We start from the raw sequence: 18,225 nt of genomic DNA on the forward strand, positions 1-18,225 counted from the left end.
AAATCTAAAAAAATGTCATTAACATTTCTTTAGTGAATGTACATTTCACTGGTTATACTTTGGTACACATAGGCCTAATTATAATATTAATAAAACGGTTTATCTCTTAATTCCAAAAAAATCCTATACCCAGCAACCCCTCCCTATAAACTGATATTAAAAATACTGCAGAAACCATGAAAAGGGCACCTACATTCATGGTCAAAAGGTTGGGAACCTCGATTATCATGTTGCAGAACTAAGATGACAATGTCTTTATGCAAGACTTTGTAGTTTTGATAGATTATTTTAAGCCCATTCTTATTTTTGTCATCAGTAATGTACATTATATGTTTACCAGAACATTTTAAGGTAAACAAGCAGTTCAATTAGTAATTTATCCCATAATACTGGAAACATTGTCACCGTATTGTTTGCAGTGAAACAGCAGCCATTTGTTGTTGTTGTTACTGTAAATTTAACAGGATTTTTTTTTTTTTTTTTACAGTGTGCACGTCTTTGGAATGAAAACTAATGTTTATGCAAATGGACACTTCTATGGCAATAATATGAAATATTAAAATAAGTGAAACAAGCGTGAAAACCGCGGTGCTCAAAAATCAACTTTCACGACCCTTTGTGTTTTGCTCAACAGTAGCAGCTCAGTGACCCTTTAAACGATGTTGCAGATTGCCGTAAGATCATCACACTTCACTGTTCTGAGAGCCCACAGGGAAAATGCAATCATTCGCTGGACGGAGGGGGCCAGCCGGCTTCAACTGACCACCGATGAAAAGATGTTTACTACACATTTCTGCACCAAATGTAACAGCTTGGCCTGAGCATCATTATATACCCTGTATTGATTTCCAATAGCCAGCACATGTGACTGTTGCCTCTGGGGTCTTGGTCACCAAGTGAATTGGGAGCTTGCAGTCCTTTGTCACTGAATCAGATTATTGATGAGAGAAGTGGGCCTTCTGGCTATAGTGTTTCATATAACCTTTACCTAACCCTCCTCTGCTTGTCCAACACCAGTTTGGGCGTCTGTGGAAAACTGCCAGTCCTTGCGGGTGTCCACTATTTCTGTGAACCTTGCAGAAACTAAGCAGAGCTAATGCTATTGTTAAGAGGTCACAGTGTGAATATACATGACTCTGTGGTTACCGTAAGGTTTGCTGCAGGGCTCGATCTGCCATGGTTACCTGATATAGCGTTTCCTTAATTATTCAAACAGCGCTGTGCATCTCATTTAGCTTGAACTCAGGTGAACTGTTCAATATGGTGAACCCGCTGACCCCTCTGTAATCACTACAATCTGTTTGCCTCTGTTGATTAAAGCCTTTTACAACATTCTCAGAAGGCCTCAGATGGACCCAGAGGACTGGGAAGGGTAATAACGACACAAACAGGACCATAAACAGGACCATTTTCAGGTCTTTTTGTGTAACGGTCCCTTTTGTCGATATTCATTTCATAAAGAATGCTTTTTACCCTCTCTAAATAGTATATATTTTTTGACCGTGACCTTGAATCCAACTTCCTTTTGTAATTTAACTTATTTCTCCCTGTATTCTTATTTGGATCAGTCTGCCCATGCTTGTAATTCAAACCCACAGTTTTAAATTTCAATTGGTTAGTCTTATTATTAGTGCATCAGCTTTGTGAAAGCATTCCAAATGTGTATAAAGCATATTTTCTGTTCTTATATGAACAAAATTGTGCAGTTAGTCTAAAAATGAACACAAAAAGAACACAAAAGATTTTTTTTTTTTACAAAACTACTTAGACCTTAGTCAGGTTAGCACCATTTTCAATGAAAGGAATGTGAATGAAGCTGTAAGGGATACAAGTACAGTGTGTTCATTGTACTATAATGGATTGTACTATAATTTAACAACATGCCAGTTATTCAGCTGATGACACATCTTTCCAAAAACCTTTCTGAAGAGAAACGCTCCATAAAACGGTTTTAAAAATGGTGAGTTGTGAATGCCATTGAAAAGACTATAAGACTGTGTAAGGTCTGTTGGAACACATAGACTTACATTTTACAAAAAACTAAGACATTTTTGAAATATAATTTTTTATGTTCTATAGATGGAAGAAAGTCATACAGGTTTGGAACAACATGAGAGTGAGTATTCATCAGATCATTTGAATTAGCTTTTATTTTTATCACTTTTCATTTTAATTTTAGTTATTTTTTATGTGCCTTTGTCATTTTTATTAGTTTTTTAATAAAGCAATAAGCCCCAAGAAGCCGTGGTTTACAGTGAATTTATAACAGCTAAGGGGCGTTGTTAGGCACGATGTAGAGTGTATGTATCAATGCAACTTTCATGTAGTAAAAATATTACAAGTCTTCCTTCCGCTGGAAAAAATAGTCCCCGATCATGAACAGCAACAGAAGTTACATTTAATATGCCATTAAATAGCGGCAAATATTGTCTTTATGAGCGAGGCACTCAGTCGCAAAGACTTTTATATTGAAACTTGTTGTGAACACGGAAGAAGACACAAATGACAAAGGCTTTGACTAGCGCTGTCGGTGTCAGCAGGGCACGGGAAAACCTATTAAATGTTAAAAGGACAAGATCGCAGCAGACATTCAAATTTTTATTATGAACATAGGACTGACCTGAAGAAAAATGCTAAATTTGAATGCAGGTAATATACTCAGTCACTCGATATCTCTCTCACAATACTCTTCTACGTAATGCAGTAAGCTTAAATGAACAAAATCAATAGAGAACAAACATATGTTTTTACGTTGCTAAGAGTGGTTGCTAAGACAGACGCAGCAACATACACACTCAGTAGCGCAGCAATACTTATGTAATGCGGACAGCTGTGTTTTCGTGAATTTTACAATGGCTACGAATGAGGCTCAACCAGTCAGAATCAAGGGCCGGAACTATCCGTTTATAATATATATTTCTATATCTTTAGGTCATTTTTATTTCAGTTTTAGTAATTTTAGGCCTATAGTTTCACAGACAGGGCTTAGATTAAGCCAGAATTAGGCCTTAGTTAAATTAGGACATTTTAGAAGCTTTTATAATGCCTTAGAAACAAAAACATTACTGGTGCGCATCTTGAGACAAAATTAAGATAAGTGTAAGTTGCTTTCAGTTAAGATAGCTCAAACATGCATTTTAGTCTGGGACTAGGCATAAACCTTATCTGTGAAACCAGGGGTTAGTACTTCAACTTATTAATTTCAATAAGTTGGCAAGGCAACATTTCTAATTTTCAAGTTCAAAATGATTTTTAATAGTTTTAGTTAACAAAAACACTGGTAAATGATGACATTAGTAATGAAGAACTTAGTACTCTACTATTCAATTTGTGATTACTTTTCACTTCTGAATCAAATTATATCAAGTCTGGAAATTACTTATAGATGTTAATTAAAGATCTCATTAGAATGCTCAATAAAGGCTTAATAGTTCCCTTTAAAGATTAAGTTAGATTATGTGCCGTCATTCTGCTGTGGCCCATATTGAATAGGTTCTCTCAATGCTGGTTAAATTAATCAATTCTTTATTCCAATTAGATGCTCCAACGTCTTTTTGTTCTCTTACTCTTTGTTGTCTTTGTTTCTGTGGTGTAGTATTATGCCGCTTTATTGTTCTTCTGTGTGACCTCGAAGAAAATTACCCAACAACAGAGGTCTATCACCAGCACTGTGCTGAAAAATACACAGATGTTTATGGTCAATTCTTTTGATATGGACAGTCCCCTCTATTGTAAGAAAACATCAGTTGATGTGAAAAAAGAAAGTGCCATTATCAGGTGAATAGCCAGATATTACACTCACAGTCTTGTTGAGCCGAGTGGCCTTTGGGAGTGACGGCTTGTGATTTCAGACGTGTCTGTTGAAATGTCAGGGCACTTCACATTTCCGCCCTGCTTCCTTCAGCAGGCCACCACCTCATCTTGCAGACAGGACAGTAGTGTTCAGATTTCCTCCGCTGGCCTGCCATGCAATGTTCTGCTATAATGGGCTGTGTCCACTGGGCTTCTGACCCTGCGTGATGGATGAGGTTTAACATACAGTAGAAGACCGCAGATGAGTTTTTCTCTTTTTTTTCAGGCACAAGACAAATACCTTGAGGTAATTGACATAATATTTCTATATCCTCAGACAAGTGAAGAGAAAGGGAGGTGCTTAATATTTGTATGGTTTGCTGTGCTCACTTACAAATGGAAGTAATTCTTGAGCTGTAATTGCTATAGTCTAATGAAATCCTGCTGCACTTCCAGAAATCAATTCAATGTTCTAAGATGTTTTAGTCTAAAAGCTGTAGCTCAAACAGTATTGAACTAGCAAAACTATGTCATGGGCATTTACAATAATGTTTAAAGGATTTCGTTTTTTGAAAGAAATTAACTCTATTATTCAGCAAGGATTGATTAAATTGATCAAAAGTGAGAGTAAGTACTTTTACACTGTTTCTACTTGTTTTAAATTTTCTATTCGTCAAAGAATCCTTGAAATGTAACAGTTTCCACAAAAATTTAAGCAGCACAACTGTTTATTGATAATAGAGTACCTCAGAGATTACATGTTTTTGTAGGCCAACCCGGAAGTTAGCGGCGCATGGGTTCCCTCGATCGAAAGCCTATGCATTTTTCCCATAGACTTTTGGAAAATCGCAAAAAATAAGCTCTGTGTTTAACAAAGGGTTATGACACTTACACGTTTTGTCTATCATGATAATCTTTACAAGTTAACACAACATTTATACATTTTGAAGCCTAAATAAAGTCGTCAGCTATAAAAAGCTAACAGTAGGTTATAAACGGACTACAGCACACCATGGTCGCGGATCAATGTCACCACCACCAAGCTTCCTCAAACTTTATTTAGAAAACAACTTTATTTAAAAACATGCTCACTGATTATGATCTGCGCTGTGTATGAATACTTATCCAGTTTTTCATGAGAAATCCTGTTTGTCATGATGACGTCTAAAGTCCCCGCCAAAGGAAGTAGTCCCTTTTAGCAATTTGTTAGCAACCGCCATTTTTAAGACACAATAAAGGTTTAAAAATCACAAGCGGGTTATAACTGGTGTGTTTTATGTCATAGATCAAAACATGAAAATATTTAGAGGTTTTGTTAACCACAGACCTTATTTCAGGCGATTTAGCAAAAACCCATTCAAAAAACCCATACACTTGAGGGCGATGGAACCGGAAGTCCTAAAATGCTAACTTGCTTCCGGGTTTTGCATACAAAAACACATCATCCCTGAGGTTCTCTATAATAAGAAATGTTTTTCGAGCAGCAAATCAGCACATCAGGGGTTGTTTACACGACACCGTTTTCAGCTAAAAACGAAAACCTTTTATGCGTTTTGGCCGTTCATTTACACGACAACGGCGTTTTGTGGCCTGAAAACGCTAACTTTTGAAAATGGGTTTCAAAGTGCACATTTTTGAAAACGCAACCGTTGTCACCTCTGTGTAAACTGCAAAAACGCGAATCTGTGAAAACGGTGATGTCGTGCAAATGCGCATTATGTGTTTAGTCTATCTACCTTGTTCTTCAACGCAGAAATAAGGTGTTTTCTGTGAATGTGCGAGACTTCCGATTTATTAGCCGCTATAGGGAAATAATGAGAAGAATATCAAAGTGCAGTAAACTGTAAAAATAAGGTGGATTGGCATGCGCGAGGCAAGTGCTATGTAAGAATGGGTATGTGCGCAGGCGCGTAGTCTTTCTTCACAAAGTAACATCGCCAAGTAATACTTGCCTTTTAAACTGTAATCGTATTTCACAATATTATTGTTTTACTGTATTTTTGATCAAATAAATGCATCGATGAGCATAAGAGACTACTTTTGTCCATACAATGTTAATAAAACCTGTTTTAACCCCAACATTTTTCAAAATATCTTCTTTTGTGTTCTGTAGAAGAAAGAATGTCATACAGCTCTGGAACAACATGAGTAAAATAGTTTTCTTTTTTGGATGAACTGTCCTTTAAATGGAAATGTAAAAGCATCTACCAAATGCATAAATATAGGTTTGAAATATTTGAGAATTTAAGTTTTAAGTTCACATCACATCAGATTTACACAATAAATATGCACAATATACACAATAAATAATATTAAATGTGATATTTTAAACAAAACACGCACAAAGTCAGAAAAAGTTTAAGACATCTCACCAAATTCAAAGTAAAAAAGAGAATCCCGTATAGATCTCTTTCCAGCTACTGAATGCTCAGAAATATGAAAATATCAGAACCATTTATCTGTGAAGCCCCACACACTGTCATATCATCACGACAGATAATAATTTATATGACAGATGTCTATTAAAAATACATTTTAAATCACCAAAGTTTGCTTTTTTTGGTTTATAAATATAGTCCAGGTTATGTTAACCGTGTCTTTGTGGCCTCCGCACAAATGACAAAATGATGGATTTTAACGTGTTCCACACTTTCTTGCACATTTTTTAAAGTTAGGTGAGGCGTGTCTTGTCTCATAATTTACAACATGTAAACACGTCTTTATCTCCATGGGTGCGTGACACTGAGGCAGTTTCCATGGAGACATACAGCTAAAAAAAACTGTTGTACAAATAAATCTCATTAACCTCTTCACCTCTGCCTACGTCTCTGGAGAATGGTTCTTCACAAACAGGAGCCTGGTTTCTTCATTCTGCCACACAAATTCATTTTAAGCACATTGTAACCTGACAAGGTGTCACAGAGGGCAAGTGCGGAGGGGCAGGCGGCTTCACCGCACACACATGAACTGTGCTCAGCGGCATATGATGCCTAATGGACGTGGGCTCACATTAATGACTCCGCGTCTGTCCTTGTTTAAAAAAGGAGGCATTTGTACCGAACAAGTTGCCATCCACTGAAGCAGGTTATTTCAAGACTTTGAATTAATGTTGGAATAAATGTTTGTAGCTGTTGAAATTCTTTTCCTCAGAGCCTGAAACTTCATTGTTATTTTACAGCTGCTGTAAGTGAGGCCCTATAGGTGAGAATATGAAAAATAAGTGAAAAATAACATGAAACATCCATAGAACCACTGCAATAATTGCAGTACTTATACTTCTCATAGTACAATACCACTGTAATATATATACGATTAAACATACATGCTTCTGAGGTTCCAAATTTGTGGGTAAAAGACTGTCTGCTAAATGAATAAATGAAATGTTTCATATAAATGGTGTAAATAAATTAAGGATGTAATATTAAACAGCAATTGGGGCATAAATATGAAGAAGTGACTAAGTTTGTACAAACAAACAAAAGTGTGCAGTCAATGAAAAATCAGGTACAGCAATGTGAAAGAAATAATTTGTGTATAGAAAATGCATTTAATATTAAAAAATAGTAAACATTAATTAAAAAATATAAAGTAATGACTGTACACAGACATTTTTTAGAGCAGGTCTTTGAAGAAAGGTTAAAAATTAATTGCGCTGCATTTCACTCACATATTTTCATAATTTGACAGATGCTGTTTCTTCCATGCAAAAGTTCTTTAAACATTTAAAGGGGTAGTTCACCAAAAAAAAAAAAAAAAAAAAAAAAAAAATCATTTACTCATGTCATACCTGGTGTTATTCTGGTACTTGAAATAGCTTTTATTTTAATATTTTCGGATTTTATTTTAATTTTATTTTAAGTTTTAGTCATTTTGTGCTTATTTTTGTTTAGATTTTTTAATATTTCTATTTAGCTTTATTTGATTTTTTTTATTAATTTTATTATTTCAACTTAAACTTATTTATTTCAGTTAGCTACCAAAGCAACATTTCTAATTTTCAGTGTAAGCTCATATTTATATAAGAAATATTTAATCTAATATCCATTTCAGCTACATTTCAATTAATAAAAATGATTAATATTAGTTTTAGGTAACAATTGCAACACTGGCCAAGCCTGTACGACTTTCTTTCTTCTGCAGAACACAAAAAATATTTTGAAAAATGGTTTAGATGTTTTTGTCCATATAGGGAAAGTCTTGGGGTCCAAAACAACACTGAACCCATTTGTCTTCCATTGTATGGACAATAAAAAAATCCATTGTGTTCAATAGAAGAAAAAAAGTCATACAGGTTTGGAATAGTGTTGTCACTGACCATGGTACCAAGTCGGTACTGAAATTTAAAAAATATGACGCTTTGAGCGCAGTTGAGCGGATTCGTAAACACCTCTGATTGGCCGTTGTGTTCACACGCTCATCAGATATGTCTGTGATTGGCTACAATGATCAACACTTCAAAAATATGTTGTAAATAGACATCAATGACGCTCTTCACAGAGCGCTTACACAGATACACACGGGAGCGTTTGAAAGCAGGCCGGTCCACTGATAGACGCCAGCTTTCAAACACTCCCACTTTCAAAACGCTTTCAAATTCAAACACTTCCATGTGCTTTCAAACGGTCCCGTGTGTTGATCATTCTAGCCAACCGCAAACATATCTGATGAGCGTGTGAACACAAAGGTGAAAAATCAGAGGTGTTTACGAATTTTTTAAATTTAAGTACCGACTTGGTATCACGGTCAGTACTTTTGACAACGCTAGTTTGGAATGACATGAGTAAATGATTTTTGGGGGAACAATCTCTTTAAGACTATCAGATTCAAGCCATAAAGTAAGTTTCTTCATAACAAACCTGATCGTTTTGATCAAGATGTGGATAATAAGTATCATACAGATTATGACTTCTTACTATTTTCTGCATTTATTTATACTGTTGTTGATGTATTTCTTGCTATTTATATTTGTCATGATGTGGCAACCACTTATATCGCCTATAGGAAGACTCAGACCTGTGTATAATTGCATGTTAAGCATACGGTAGCACTGTTAGGTCAAGCAAACTCCACTGGTGTTAAATACTCATTAGAACCACAAGAGAGCAATTGCATCTCTGTTCACAACATAATGATTTCAATATACACACATTACACCAGAGAATCGCCAGAGAAATAAAGATGCATGTTGCGCTCCCTGAGAGCGCATGTGTAATGAGTAATATAAAAAAGTGTTGATGTGTACTTGCGTTTACACGTACATCTGTGGCCCCCACACCAAAAGGCAGGTCTCTTTTACCCCCTGGGGGAAGCTGCTTGAGCACTGCTTGTTATCCTGTTGTGGGAGACAGAGTGTGACAGCCCCTTAATCCAGCCAGCTTTGTGCCACTGCCCCCGTCACCATGCTAAATTGTGTTTGCTTGAGGAAGCTCTCAGAAGCATCCAGCCCGCGCCACATCTGTGACCTCCCTGACACATATAGAGCAAATACCACAGAGACCGCACTGATGGGAAGCTCTGCCATCTCGAACGCGACCGGAGGCTCTTTTGTCATAATTCGTTCATTGATAGCATATGACGTTCCATCTTCCACTCGAGAAGGCAAAGCGATGAACTCAATTCCCCTTCCAAGAGCTCCTGTGACGTGGATCTGAAGTTTCCGCTGTGTTATTTGGAGTGAGAGCACCTGCCATGGGAGGATGTGAGGTGGAACGCAACATGCAGAAGTTGAGGAACTGCTAATACATTGGGAAAAAAAAAAAAACACTGATACTTAAAAAAAATACAATTTGTTACTGTTTATCTTAGGGGTTATCTGTGTTCGGTTACACTTTATTTTACAGTGCCGTAGTTACATTGTAATTACTTAAATAAGTACTGTGTACTATTAATTAACTACATGCACTTACTATAGAGTTTCAGTTAGGGGTTTAGGGTTAGTTACTTGTAATTATGCATAATGTACTAATATTACTATAGTAAGTACATGTAATAACTACAGCACTGTAAAATAAAGTGTTACCCTGTGTTCTTTTTCTGATTGGGTTGGTTTTCACTAGTTTAGTTCAATGTTCTGTGTTTTCAGTTAGTTTTCTTGGTTATTCATTGTCTGATTATTGTTTGCACCTGATGTTCATTTGGTTAATTAGTTGGACTGTATATTAAAGCCCCATGTTTGTTTTTGTTCTTTGTCAGTTCTCCTTGTGTGTACAGTGGTTGTTTTGTTTTAAGTTTTCTGAGTATTTTGAGTTCTGTTAAATAAATATACACTGCTGCGAATAAATCAGTTCCCTCACTGTCACGGTATTGCAACCGTTCGTAACAGTTACAGCCAAATTTATTAGTTTTTCTCAAATTTATAATTAGGTTCAAACCTTTGAGTTTTGATTTAATATTAATCAAAAATATTTATATTCCCAAAGACAAAAATGTACATTCATGTAAGTAAAAATACTTTTTACTCTTAGGGCTGGGACAATACATCGAATGTCGATTCGCGATACAAAGAATCTGGAGCGATTCTGATATTTTTCGATGTATCGCGATTCTCTCTCCAATCGATTCTGAGCTTAGTTTATTTAGAACGAACACTGCCTGCTTCCAGTTCCTTTACACACACCACTTAAACCTAAAAAAAAAATCATTCATAAAGTTCGAAAAGGTTGAAGCGGTTCATAAAAGAGCCGAGGTGCAAGTATATTTAACCACTTACATGACACGAGCGCTGTCCAGCAGTCTTCTTCGTGAGCGTTTGAGAGTGTGCGGTTAAAAACTAGCCTAGAGCGCCATCTGCTGTTTAAACTAAGCTCAGAATCGATTAGAGAGAGAAAATATCAGGATCGATCCAGATTCAGATTCATTCACAGCCCTAAAGACTATATACTTAATCAATATATATATATATATATATATATATATATATATAAACTAATTACTGCAAAAAAATTAAATGCGCATGTGCAACCTGCGGTGGTGCGCGTACAATTTTGATGACGAATTTCGCGTTACGCGCACTGTACACTGACCCTTGCGTACGCATAAAAAGTGAACTATACTTTGGGCTTACGGTTGAACCACTGTAGTCACATGTACTATTTTAACGATGTCTTTACTACCTTTCTGGGCCTTGAAAGTGGTAATTAAATTGCTGTCTATGGAGAATTTTCATTTTTGGGTGAACTAACCCTTTAAGGACCAGATTACTAAACACACAAAAAATTTTTATTATTATATTATATTATATTATATTATATTATATTATTATAAAATAGAAAACCATTATTTTAAATTGTAATATTCTCAATTTTACTTTAATTTTAATTTAAATATTTTTGATCAAATGCAGACTTGGTGGATATAATAATCTTCTTTCAAAACATTAAAAATCATAATGACCGCAATCTTTTGAATGGTAGTGTATGTAATATACTATTTTGGGCTTTTAACAGGTGAAGAGACTATTTTCATGGGCAGACCACTTTTCCTATTTCTAATTTCTATGGTGCAGACAGAAGTGAAAGAGGGTTCTGCAGTATAGAAACAGTTGTTTGTGTTTTTGTCACCTAAGAAAGTGTTGCTTATATCACTTATGTCAGAATTCACTACTGCAGCCAACACATTATAAATTGTGGTAATTGATTTTAATATGTCGTCATACTTTTTTCTCCTGCACCACTGGGTCGCTCCCTCAGGCTGGGGGCCCTGAGCTTAAACTTCAGCATGAGGAGACGGTGTGGAAGAAATCTTACATATGCACCTGAGAACTTAATGAAAAAAAAGAAAATAGTACTGGAAAGAAGAAAAACATACCGTGAGGGCTGGTTTCCTCCAGATCTAGCACAGTATCCACACAGCCGCAGGCTTGGGAGAGAACCCAGACTCACAACACCTGCAACCGGCAGCACAAGCTACACGGGGTCTGCAGAGATGCAGAGAGACATCTGGGAACTAATGAAGCCACAGATGAGCTAAATGTTAATTAAAGTTTCTGTAATAAAAATCCATATGGTGGCCTACTGATTAGCACACTCAAGATACACTTGACGAGTTTCATTATACCAGTACAAGGATGTTACTGTGGTTTCTCTTTGCAAAAACACAGGAGCCATCGGGGGAAAGTCTGATCCGAAGCTTTAGAGCTTTATGCCATGGAGGGGGGCTTTTAATTTATATATGCTCATAAAAAATTTTATGTTCATATTTCTTCATAAAACATCAATGTACTTTAAGATTATAGCATTTATTCTTGCTGGAAACACTGCAGAAATTATGTATAACTTCTAACAGAGCTTCACAAAAGTGTTTTTCAAAATGGATGTTTCAGTACGGACGCATATTATAGACAAAAGAAAATGATATCCAATCCTGAATGTAATTAGGACAAAGGGGTTAAGGTTTGGCTTGTTAGCAAATAGCTCCTGCTGGTAAATGCCATAACAACAACATTCTGGGGACAATAAGCATCTTTCTCCATTGACAACCATTCAGAAGGAGCTGTGTATTTTAACAAAATAAAAAAAAGTCTTGCTGACTGCATCTAGAAAACAGAGATCTATGCATCTTTTACAGTGTAGTGTTGTCGAGTTTGTTCCTCTGTGGTCACTGTGATGTAATCACAGATTGCAGGAAAACATTATTTAAATGGGGAAAAGGAGTGCTGACGATTCGCATAGAGATTCATTTCACCAGCTGATGCTGACTCAGCAATTCTCACTAAAACCGCAGGTGTAATGGCATCCAGCCGTATAAAATTATTTCACTTTATGCCTTTGCACTCTACCAAAACTATTATATCACAAAGGGGATTTTCGTAACAATTTAAAAATAAGGTTTCATTTGTTAACATTAGATAACTACATTCACTGACATGAACTAAAATGAACAATACTTCTACAGCACTTATTAATCTTAGAGATTAATAAATGCTGTAGTATTGCAGTTCATTGTTGACTAATGTAGTCATTTTAGTTCACAGTGCATCAACTAATGTTAACAGATAAAAATTGTGATAATAAAAATGTATTATCAAATGCTGAGATTAAAGGATTAGTTCATTTTCAAATGAAAATTACCCCGAGCTTTACTCACCCTCAAGCCATCCTGGGTGTATATGACTTTCTTCTTTCTGATGAACACAATCAGAGTTATATTAATAAATATCCTGACGCAACCGAGCTTTATAACAGCAGTGAACAGGGGTCACGGGTGTGAGCTGAAGAAAGTACTTCCATCCACATCCATCCATCATAAACATGTACTCCACACGGCTCCGGGGGGTTAATAAAGGCCTTCTGAAGTGAATCGACGCATTTGTGTAAAAAAAAAAAAAAAAAAAAATCCATATTTAACAAGTTATGAAGTAAAATATCTAGCTTCCATCAGACCGCCTTCCGTATTCAAGTTACGAAGAAAGTGTAAATCGGCGTTGCATCAGTTACACTTTTTCTGTAAGTTGAATAGGGAAGGCGTAGGACGTAGTGTAAGCGTTTTGAACTGCAAGAGTTTTACACTTTCTTCGTACGTTGAATACAGAAAGCGGTCTAGCGGACGCTAGATATTTAGGGCCCGAGCACCGATGGTGTAAGGACCCTATTGCTCAGTCAATTATTCTTCTTCTCCGAAATGAATCACATTTTTGAGGGTCTAAACATGCTCGAAAACTCATGAAACTTTGCACACGCATCAGAAGCGGTGAAAATTTACATCTGATATGGGTTTCAGAATTAGGTGTGGCAAAATGGCTCGACAGCGGCACCTACAAAATTTCAATTAAGCACCATTTGCGCTATGTTTCACGTACAGGTATGAAATTCAGGTAGACACATGTAACAGCACAATACCTACAAAAAAGTCCATGGGTGCAAAATCTGAAAACCCAACAGGAAGTGAATTTTTTGAATTTTCTCTGCTAAATTTTTGCAGTTTTTGCAATTTCCAGATGTTGTACTTTAAGAAACTCCTGCTAGAGCTTTAATCAGATCAAGGTCATATTTAGTCAGTCTAATCTAAAGGCCTTTGTGACGTTAAATTGCGAAGATCTTGACTTTTCACTGAAGGACGTGTCTGTGGCGGCCCCAAACTTCACATGATCTGAAGACATCTACAATGCAATATTCAGTTACAGTCATAGCGCCACCTGCGGGCAACAGGAAATGACATGTTTTACACTGTGATTAACTCCTCATAGAGATTTAATCAGATCAACATCATATTTGGTCAGTCTAATCTAAAGGCCTTTGCGATGTTAAATTGCGAAGATCTTGAGTTTTCACTGAAGGGCGTGTCTGTGGTAACCTGACAATATCTGATGTTTCGCCATGAAGGAGGAAGCTGTTGTAATTCAGGCATACAGTGTCCGATCTGCCCCAAACTTCACGTTTGATAAAAGTCCTGTCCTGAAGACATAGGAGCCAAATATGAAAATGCTCTCCCTCCTTTAGTGGACTTAGATATAGGTACAACCAGAAGTCCAGAGTTTTGTGATTAACCTCCAGGAGCCGTGTGGAGCACACGTTTATGATGGATGGATGTGGATGGAAGCACTTTCTTCAGCTCATAATCGTGAACCCTGTTCCCTGCCATTATAATGCTCGGATGCATCAGGATATTTATTAATATAACTCTGATTGTGTTCAACAAAAAAAAGTAAGTCATATACACCTAGGATGGCTTGAGGGTGAGCAAATCTTGAGCTAATTTTCATTTCAAAGTGAACTAATCCTTTAATGTTAATTTCAACATTTACTAATACATTATTAAAATCAAAAGTTGTATTTGTTAACATTAGTTAATGTACTGTGAAGTGAACAAACTATGAACAGCTGTATTTTTTTATTAACTAACATTAACAAAGATTAACAAATACAGTATATATTGCTCGTGGTTATTTCATGTTAGTTAATACATTAATGTTAACAAATGATCGTTATTGTAAAGCATTACCTTATTAAATAACATCAACAAAGGTTAATATATGCTGTAAAAATATATTATTTATTGTTCATTCATGCAATAACTAATATTCACAAATGAGACCTTACTGTAAAGTCTCACAGAGATTTTTCATAATTTTGCTTATTGTTTGTGTAAGAATGTATGAAGTTTAAAGTGAAAGAAGATGAACGACAACATATTCAAGTGTTCTGCTTTTGTATTAATATGATGTGACTTTGCCTCTTTATAAAACAAGAAAAAGGCCAAATATAAAGTTAGAAAATATCTTACATCCAATCAAACTTACATCAGCTTGATATACTGTGAGCACTTACAAAGAAATCCATTCATTACAAGCAGCCTGACATGGGCAGATGGCAACTGGTTTAATCTTTTCACCCCAGAATCCTAGGCAGCCTCAGGTTTCCACAGAGGCAATCATACGCACTGAGGGATGGGATAATTGCCATTGATGGCAGCCAACCTTCCAGAGACAGGCCTCATAGTTTCACAAATAGCACAAACTGACTCGATGGTCAAGAGCTCAAGCCAAACTTTCAGACAACAATCCAGCTGGCTGGCTGATGGAAGATAATTATAAAGTCTCTGTGAATGATGTCCACAGTCCAAAACATCCGGTTACTAGTGGTATATACAGTGGCCGCAAAAATTATTTGGACATTTTTGGACTCTTAGTATGTATAAATCACATTGCATCACATATCAAAATATTAAACCAAGTGGCATCTCTGCAAACAAATGATACTAGATATGTTCTAAGAACTAACTAAATTGTTGCAAAGAGTTTTAACCAGCTGCTGTCAAGGCAAAGATGTATGAATTAACTATGAATATGATCCACTAACATATCAGTGCATATATTATTTTATCATTTTATTTCTAACAAAATATTTTTTGTGAAATGTTTTGCTTGAAAAGTAATATGCCTTAGCATGAGTATATAATACAAGTCACAGGAAGTGGGGAAAAAAGAAAATTATGCCCCATAAAAAAGCAAATGATGCGAAAATTACAAATGATCAGAAATTAACATGTATTTTTTCCAGCCCCTATATAATATAATATAATATACACAGGAAGATTACATTCAGTCTACATCCAGTCAAGTGTCATAATGACGGTTGTGAGCAGCTAATGCCGCACACTAATAATTACCATCTAAACTGAAAATTGGACCTAAGAGTCCTCAAGTGTTGTTCAAATGAAAGAAGATTCAGATGACAGCTGTTTATTCCTGTTAGTTATGGTCTCACATGGACCCCCAGAGAGCTGTCAGAAAAGAATGGTGTCATTTCTCCTAACAGAGCAGAAATGACTCATTAAAAGCTGATGACATGATGGTGATGAGTGCAAGGCAGTGGTCCACTCTCTCCCAGAATGCCGAGCTGCAGTCATTAGCAGGGAGGTTGGGCAGGCTGAGGAATGAGGTCACTGTGTTCCATGGTTGAGCAGAGCAGAAGGAGGAGAGCCACTCTGGCCAGGACCATAATGAGCACATTCAATGCAGCCTTTCACACTTTCGTTTTCTCTCTTTCTCTCTCTCCCACACACACACACCCACCCACACGCATATTTGTTTTGCTGGGAAATGAGGGATCTATAACTATTTTTCGGTTTAGGTATAAATATATATATAAAAAAATGTTTTTTCATAAATGGCATTTTATGCATTTTGCATGAATTTGGAAACCAAGATATTGAGTCCACATTACAAAACTGTGAATACTATGCTCAGTGACATTTTTCGAAAGTCAAGGTTTGGCCTTTTTAAACTATAGGTCTGAAGGATACAGTGCTTAAAGAAAGTCATCATACCCTGTGAAAATCTTTACCTTTTTTCACATTACACCCAAGAAAATAAAATAAATTAAGTCTAACTTTTTTGAGCCGTATGTACACATTATAACCCTCAACATCAACGTGAAAATAACATTTTAAAACATTCTGGAAGATTATTAAAAAATTCAGAGAATAACAGGGTTGGAAAAGTTATCAGTCCCCTGATTTAATACTTCATAGAACCATGAAGTGTCTGTACTAGCTTTGCACACCTAGATTGGGGAATATTTGCCCATTCTTTCTTACAGAATTGTTCAAGTTAAGTCAAATTCTGTGGTGAACAGCAGTGGACTGCTCTCTTCAAGTCCATCCACAGATTTTTTTTTTGTCAGATTTAAGTCAGGGATCTGACTTGGCCACTCAAGGACATTCACCTTCCTATCCTTAAGCCATTGTGTTGTTCTTTTGACGGTATATTTAGGATCATTGTCGAGTTGGAAGGTGAAGGTAGGTTTTCCTCAAGAATTTGGATGTACTTGGCAGCATCCATTTTCCCTTCAATCCTGACCAATCGCCCAGTCCCCGCTGAAGGTGCCACCACCATGCTTCACTGTAGGTATGGTGTGTTTTGGGTGGTGTGCTGTGTTTGCTTTTCGCCAAATGTTTGGCTTTTCGCCAAACATAGCGCTTGGAGTTCGGTCCAAAAAGGTCAATTTTGGTCTCATCAGATAGCAGTCTTCCAGGTGGGTTTTTGCATAGTGCAAATGAGACTGAGTGTGGCACTTTTTCAGGAAAGGCTTCTTTCTTTCAGCACTATGTTTGGCAATGTTTAGCTTTCCAGTATGACTAGTTTAGCCAAAGTCCCTTTCAAGGAAAGTCTGTTCACTCAGCGGCCATATTTGCAATGCAGCTAGCATTCAAGACCAAGTCCTATCTATTTGAATGGGGGAATCCTGAAATCTCAAAAACTGCTTGCAGAACTCACAATTATTTAACATATTTCAAATCAGCAACAAAATCTGATATGAACTGTCCCATAAATATTGTTTCTTATGCTCAAATAGCATTAAAAAAAACGTATTTTTCAGGCTAAACGATCCAATGCGCATGTGCAGTCCTAAGCGCGAATCTCAGGTTTCTATGGGAACCGGAGCCTCTAACGGCAGCTGCAGTGATGCAATAACTTTATCAATCAGTGATTGGCTCTTTTACTTAGAAGGCGGGACATATTCCACCATATTGCACATTGCATTTTCTCCCATTCACAAGTAAAAGGAGTGAACTGTCTTTCTATATCTACAGTCTTTGGTTTAGCCAAACTGCGCATAGTAGTGATGACTAGTAGGTACATTTCCTGAAAACTAACTATGAAGTGATATACTGGTGAAAACAGTCCATGTTCTCTTTGCAATTTGCAGTGCCTTTCAGACTAAACATATATATATGCTCTATGTGATTTTGAATCTCTGTTTAGTTCACTTTGTAGGGCACTATTGGACGATTGGAATGCACTACAGGAAATATCTAATCTAGCTCCAGCTTCAGGTCCTGAGACCAACGAAAACACATGATTCCAGAAGTACCCTCAGGGCTGAACATTGCTGCATGGAGCAATAAAGAAGCATTTCATCACACACTGGAGCTGAAGCACCATTTTAAGTGTCCCACATACCAGTATTTTCAATAAACCTTTCTTTGCTGTCT

At 36.5% G+C, this 18,225-nt stretch overlaps 1 long non-coding RNA gene across 1 annotated transcript; it reads right to left on the reverse strand.

The window, feature by feature from the left end:
- Nucleotides 1–2,493: 2,493 nt before the first annotated feature.
- LOC127524807 (uncharacterized) lies at nt 2,494–9,828 on the reverse strand. Its single transcript, XR_007933169.1, has 3 exons — nt 9,051–9,828; nt 3,803–4,012; nt 2,494–3,673 (listed from the first exon to the last, which is right to left on the reverse strand). It is a non-coding gene; the product is annotated as an uncharacterized LOC127524807 (long non-coding RNA).
- Nucleotides 9,829–18,225: the final 8,397 nt, after the last annotated feature.

This window comes from Ctenopharyngodon idella, chromosome 2, assembly GCF_019924925.1.
Source record: "Ctenopharyngodon idella isolate HZGC_01 chromosome 2, HZGC01, whole genome shotgun sequence".
NCBI lineage: Eukaryota > Metazoa > Chordata > Actinopteri > Cypriniformes > Xenocyprididae > Ctenopharyngodon > Ctenopharyngodon idella.